This window comes from Choloepus didactylus, chromosome 3 (genome assembly GCF_015220235.1).
Source record: "Choloepus didactylus isolate mChoDid1 chromosome 3, mChoDid1.pri, whole genome shotgun sequence".
Taxonomy (NCBI): domain Eukaryota; kingdom Metazoa; phylum Chordata; class Mammalia; order Pilosa; family Megalonychidae; genus Choloepus; species Choloepus didactylus.
The window spans coordinates 179,178,018-179,185,447 of NC_051309.1; the positions used below are offsets into that span (position 1 = coordinate 179,178,018).

The 7,430-nt window shown below is 31.7% G+C and overlaps 1 non-coding gene across 1 annotated transcript; it reads right to left on the minus strand.

The window, feature by feature from the left end:
• Positions 1–1,862: 1,862 nt before the first annotated feature.
• On the minus strand, positions 1,863–1,969 carry LOC119530676. The gene has a single exon (XR_005216072.1). It is a non-coding gene; the product is annotated as a U6 spliceosomal RNA (small nuclear RNA).
• Between the last annotated feature and the right edge of the window lie 5,461 nt (positions 1,970–7,430).

Here is a 7,430-nt window from a genome sequence, read left to right on the forward strand (position 1 = left end):
CAAAACACTACTTTATTTCTAATGCAATGTAAAATAAATACTATAGTTGAGATGCAAACTTTAAAAGGATAATATTTAATTCAGCATTAACTAACAGAGTTCTGAATTCTCATGTCAAATACTGGAGAAATTAATATATAAATACCAATAAAATATATAAATACTTCATAGTTTAACTGAAGTTCTTTATGAATAAGTACACGCACATATACACACACACAAACAGGATAATTTAAAAACACATTATCACAAAGTTTGCTTATAGTAATGATTTCAATAAAATGAATTTATTGGATATTAAATTAATTTCTGAAGAGAAAACTGCATAAATAGAAAACAGCATATCCTCTGAAGTTTTTATAAAAAAAGATGTAACACATCTTATTTAAATGAACTAATTAATTTTTCAACTATATAGACAACTTCACTTCACTTATAGTTGGCACTATATAACTTCCTCAGTAGAAGGCTAGCTTTGGAAAATGTAAATTAGAGAAGCACTTTTCTTTATGATAAAAAATTTAAGCTGGCTATTAAAATACTGCTTTAATAACTCAGAAATAACAAAGATTCCAGGCATTATTTTCTCTCACCAGGGCATAATAAATTCTCTTGTTCACACACCATGTACTGAAAAGCAAAGTCAGAATAGTGGTTCTAAAAATAAAAATTAAAAGTACAGCTAACTATAAAGCAAGAAAGTTGGAGGCAGGGACCCAGCTGGGAGATGAGACTAATAGTGAGGGAGATGTAATTTGAACATCAAGACTTTCTCACCACCCCCTAGGGAGATGTAAGGTATATGATTAGAGGACAAAAGACACTCCAAGCTTGACTCCCAAGACCATTCTTGAATTATAGACTAATGACTGCAGCTTGGCTAGCGCTCTGCCTTACTCAAAACAAAGACCAGTTCAATTTGTTGTCATAAATGTAATTGCTAGATGCCATTGGTTCCTGATATGAGAAAGTGCCACATATCCAGATAAAGGTTTTTTTTTAACGTAGAAAAATCCATTTGATGGATATAAGAAGGCTTTTTAAAGATAGCAAAACAGGTGGAATTAGACACTATATAATGAATTTATATAAAGGAAAATCTTACACTAAATTGACAAACTGAAGAAAATGGTTTGTTGATTCCTAGTTAATGGAGGACAAAGGATACTAAGAAGAATAAGATCTACAAACAGTTTAGTTCCTTGAAGTTAAAAATGCAAATAAGAAAAACATAGTTTGGGATCTTACTTCCTACTTACGCACCTGCTAATCATAACAAGAATCAATATTGGAACATCTAAAGGGTACCTGCCATAGCTGGGCTCATTCAACTGATTACATAAATAAAGTCCTGTGGGTATCTTTGGAATACTACGTGTTTGGACAAGAAGAGTTTAATAGTCATACACAAAATAAAATCACACAAAATATTAGTAGCTGCTCCTGATATCTTTTGAGGGGAACGGGAGAAGGAGGTTCTTTCATTCTTTTTTAAATTTTTATTTCCTTAGTATTACAAATAGTCTTCCAACATTTGGTAGAAGAAACAAAGGTTTCTTCAGGACAGAAGCAGTTTAAAATCACCCCAAAATTGGTTTATTTAGCCATTTTTATTGACTTAAACTTCTTTATTTCTCAAGAACTTCATTAACTAACTGAAATTCAGGGTCCATTATCAAGCATTTGTAAGCCTCAATCTCCTGCTCTGTGAAGTAGAGATAAGCACCACTTACTCTGCCTGGTGTCAAATGAGATGGTGCATTCAAGTGCCCTCCCCCCTTTATTTTAGAGAAGTGGGTTTAAAGAACTGTCATGCATCATATACAGGATTTCCATACACCACCCTATTATCAACACCTTACATTAATACGGAACACTTCACATATTTGAGTGTCATCCTTGCACAGGGGTCATGCTAGTCACCTCTGTATCATTCCAATTTTAGTATACGTGCTGCCAAAGCAAGCACAGGTGACTCTTGAAAACTGTAAAATACCATAAAAATACTAACCAAATGCAAGGAATTATTTATAAAGATAGTAAATATTGTGTTCATTATTGAGACTGACTTTTGAGATACAAATTCAACTTTCAATTATGCTATGTGTATTTTTACATAATCTTTAACTTAAATATCTTTTTAACAAAATGGAAATCTATGTCTTGAGAATTATAAGTGTCAGACAATTTTATAATAGTAGAAACAGACTATCATTTGGAATAGGTAATTAAATGTCATGACTACAGATAGTACAGAGCCTCTCAGCTCTCTAAATCCCATACCAAAATTCAATTTGTAGATCATTAAAGTCATATAGAATGGGGGATAGTGGTTATCCCTAAAGAACACATAAACTGTAGTTTCCTATCTGAGTCCAAGCAGTTTTAAATATTTACAATAGACAAATATCAAATTTACATCTAAAAATTTTAACCTTAAGGAAAAAATGACTTTAAACATTTGATGAAAGCAACAAAATTTATTTTTATGACACCATTTCCCAGGAACATGATTCTAATTGAATGATGTTTGCTAAACTACCTCCCCAGTAAACCAATAACTGCCTGCCAGTAATAACAGCCTTTGTGGCTCCAGTTTTGTGTAAAGGATTATATTCAAATATACTATTCTAGGAGACACTGAAAATGCCAGTCAAGAGCTACCTGGAAGCTACTGCCCAGTCCATGATACAGGTGAAGGAGTATATCAGTCACAACTTTGTGGAAAATTTAATGGCTACATTCCCCATGAGTAGTTAAAATTCTGCCCCTGTATGTCTACATTATTATCAGAAACCCTAGGATTTAGGGATATAAAGAGAGAAAGAAAAGAGAGATTAATATTTGCTCATGTTTGAAAATATATTTTAGCTTACATGTATATTTTCCACTAAAATCTTAGGGCTTTCTTCTGGCATTCTGAGGCCAAGGACCAATTATTTATCTAGAAAATTTATTCACACATGGAGCCTCTGAAGTTCCTCTTCTTTTCTGACCACAGGCTAATTAGCAAGGTTTTCTAGGTAGAATTTTGCCCTTCCCAAAGGGCTTTGTCACTGCCTTATTTGAACATTTGGGCACTCTACATTAAGTTAAGAGGCTTTGAGTCTGCTTGACTTTACCCAGATGGACCATTTAAAATGTAAGTGGGTATGTATAGGACACAAAGACATTTAAGAAAAAAAAATGTTGCACTTAGATTAGCAGACATTAGCCAAAAGGAGTCATAGCTCAAACTCTATTCTTGGAATTTCTTATGAAACCATGAAAGTACAGTTGACTCCATTATTTCTTTGCAAAGTTAAAGAACATTTTCCAGAAATTTTTGTGGTTATAAATTCAGGGGGCAGGAGTGACATTAAATTCTATCCTCAGGCATAGATGTTTTTATTTTAATAATTTTAAGTTTTCTTTATATCTTACAGCATTCATTAAATAATTCTGAAAAAATACTTATTAAAAATAAGATATTGGTATTTGTAGTAAACTGGAATCAATGTTAATACTCCCTCTAAAACATTAAGGGAGATACTAACTTATGTGCCAAGATTTTCACTGCAAGATTTTTTTAGAGGAAAAAAAACGCGTATTTTCCAGAATACAGAAACAGTATTTCTCTGGTGTTTTAAGTTCTTTCTGTCTTTCTTCATTTCTGTCTTTCTTTCCTTCATGCTCTTTCTTTCCTTCCCTCTTTATTTTTCTTCCTTTCTCTCCTTTTTTCCTTACTTTCTTATAGTAACAAGTTTAAAAAAGGCATTTGGGGGTTTTTAAGCTCAACTTGTGTATTAAGTCAGAATAGGCCCAAATGTTCTCTGTGCTCTTTCCATCTTGACAGTTGAATCTCAAGTGTCATGAACTAGAATTCAGTTACCTGGATAATGGAAATTCTAGATCTTTTAATCCAGACCGCCAAACTCCTAACTTTTTATAAAATGCACTTTATATAAACACATGCACCCTATCATCTGAACAAGAACAGAGTCTGTTCCTAATCTTGTTTGTTCTAGTCTCTTGAGTGCTTTAAGAAGTCAACCTTTTAAGATAAAGTCTTTGAGTGTAACATCAAGTTCTCTGGTTAACACATATCATTATTTTAACTTGTTTGACAAGGTACTATGTAACCCCAAGAAACTACCTCGGGGCACAGTTAAGGTTAATTTTTCAGGGCTATCATACCACTCTCTGAGGCTCTGCTCTCAGTTCTGATACAATCCTTCTAAAAGAGTCTTCCCACTGCCCTCACTTTTATATTATTAAGAAGACTTAGAATGCTTGCCTCTGAATGTTTGCAGATTCCAAGGATCTGCAAATAATTTGTTGAGAGTTCTCGAATGCATAATTAGGTCTGTCATCAGCAGTATGTTGAGGGAAAAGCAAAGTTAGGGATATCATGGAGTTCACTCAGGCAAAAGTCCCTCAAGTCTCTCTGCCTTATCTACATTAGCATTCCACATGCGATATTAAAAAGTTGGGCTGAATTTCTATATGGAGCTGATTAGGAATAACTTGAAAACTTGATAATCACATAAAAGTTCTCTTGTCATTTAACAAACTCACTTTAAATAATTGAAGTTTCTTTTATGTCTATCAATATATTTGGCAACTCTTAAGAGAAACGTCATTTGATAGACCCATAATATTCCCAGTATAGAGTTATTAGTAATTTAGCCTTTGGAATCTTGCTCTAACGTATACGTAGGATTTATAACTAGAAAAGAGTCGAGTGAAACTCAAATCAATTTAACCCTATAGTCATTACCAGAGATGTAGAGGTTTAACTAAATATTTATTAATCTGTTGCTTCTTCACATATGTTTTTGCATCACCACAGAGCATTTCTGCAACTCAGAGATAAGCAATGTCAGGAATGGTTCTTATTCTTGATAACAAGTTCTTTTTCGTCTTTTACCCTACTCTGACAAAAGCTGATTAATGTTTCTCTCTTTGATTCCCTATTCTCTAAGACCTCTAAGTTATTTCCATGATATATCAAACCATCTAAAGCATTTATGCAGAGTACCCCCTCATACGTAGCAAAGGACTAGAAATCTAGTTATGCTGAAAAAAGAACAAAAGACCCTGAAACACTATTTATTCATTTGGAGGCCAGATTCACATATCTTTTGGGGGGGTTATTCTTAGTTCTCTGTCAAAAGATATAAAAACAGATCAGATAAGCAATGAAAACATAATTCACTAGTCTTTGGTAGGCTGCATATAGCATCAAAATTCTTTTAGGCTCATTTTGCTAAGTGAAACACTTACTTTAAAAAATATACATTAAATGTATGATGACTGAAACACCTAAACTAGAAACTTGAAAAACTCTTAAGCAAAATAATTATTTCATCTGGTATCACTCATTTGAATGATACTGTATTTAAAAGACTTTTTAAAATAGATTAACATTGAGTATTAAGACAAACTCTGAAGATTGAATTATTTGCCTATTTTAGAGATTTCAAAACCCCTGTAAAAGCAATCCAATAAATTTCATATGAGTATTGAGCTTTAAGTGACTTCACACTATACTCATAAATCCTTATTGTTACAAATAAAGAAAATTAGCATTAGGATTCACTCTCATTATTTCAGTAACCATGGTTTCTGGAATATGAAAGACAGAAGAGCTCAAAGTGACTAAAATCAATATGACCACAACTTTAAAATAAAACCTCCTATATTTATTATACAGATATATAGGTGTGGATCCTACTCAACACAGAATATTTGGGGTTAATCTTTTTCAGCAAATAATAAATATTTTTCATTAGAAAAAGGTTTACCTATGCATATTCATATACTGTAAATAGGTGAGTGTGTGTGCGTGTATATATATATATATATATATCTCCAATGACCTATTTTCACCTTCAGAGTCCATGCTGTAGATGACTTACAAATATATACGTTTAGTGTAGGCAAATATATACGTTATCTCAAGTATTTAAAATTAAAGTCCTTAATAATGTGTAGAGTAATGTTGACCCAAAGGAAAGTAACTATGGTCAATCAAAAAATAGTGAGGTTAATTGTCCATGTGTACTTTCCAACCACTTCCATTATTAATTTATACTTATTTCTAATTTTACCTTGAACTATTTTTCTAATCTTCAATAAATGCATTACATTAAGTAGGATCAATGTTTTCATAATTTTCATTAAAATATTTAATTCTATTAAATATACAAATTTATATGCTGACTGTGAAAAAAAAGACATGGAATTGTAATTACCAAAAAAATTAAAAATTATATTCTGTTAAATTTAGACATTCCTAATAAACCATTAGTTTACACTAATTCTCAGGACCCCTTTTCATTCCTAAAAGTTATCAAGGACCCCAAAGATAATTTTTAGGAATTATCTCTGACTCATACAAGCTTGCAAGAGCTGATTCTAACACATTTCTTCCCAACTCTACATTCAGTGTTGGTAGATTGAAATTGGCCATGGCACACAATATTTACATCACAGAAATTGATAAATGCTACATATTGGGACTTATTTATTTGGAGAGCCACTTACCAGTATATCATTTTATCCTTTGATATTGTACCCCATTAAAAATTAAAGCTGAGAAATGTTTTAAAATATTTATTTATTAATTCATTTAAAAATAATAAACCCATTGTATGTTAACTTGAAAAACATTTTTATTTTTTAAAAACCCATATTTTCCAAAACAAAAAATTTATTGAGGAGAATGGTACTGGTTTACATTTTCATAAATCTCTTTAATATCTGATTTAATGAAAAAAGCTGTATCACGTATCACCTTTTGCATTCATTTTGGTGTCATCTATTGTTTTGGTTGAAATAATAAAAAATCTGGCTTCAAACAGATATGTAGCTGAATAAAAGGGAGTATTCTATTCTAATAGCCTTTTCAGATAATTGCGGATTTTTGTTTTATAGTATACCAAAAACTAAACAAGTGGTAATTTCTAAAAGGTTAGTTACAGTGATGAATCTGAAACTATATCAATAAACTTTTTAAACTCTTACAGCAAAGTTCTAGGTAAATCTAGTTTAAAAATCCGTAGCTTTACCTTTCACTTTGAATGAATCTTTTATGCATGAATGTTTTTGTAATAGCATGCATTGATCATTTGGAAAATATTAGTACACTAAGTTGGGCAAATATTCCAAATACTGACATATTTCATTATACAATATTTTAAAAATTATATTTGTTAATATCACCACTCATTTCATCAGGAAAGTCTGTATTTATTGGGAAGTTGTCAAGCCCATAGTGGATCCCCAAATTCCAATATTCTCTTGAAAGTTCACATTTTATCATTAGCTCAAATACTGTCAGTTGTTCTTTTAAGGAAGACTAACACTTCATGAAAAAAGTGGCTAGTTCAGTTTGCAACTGAAATGATCACACATGTGCTTTTCCTCAAGATAACAGTCATACCTGA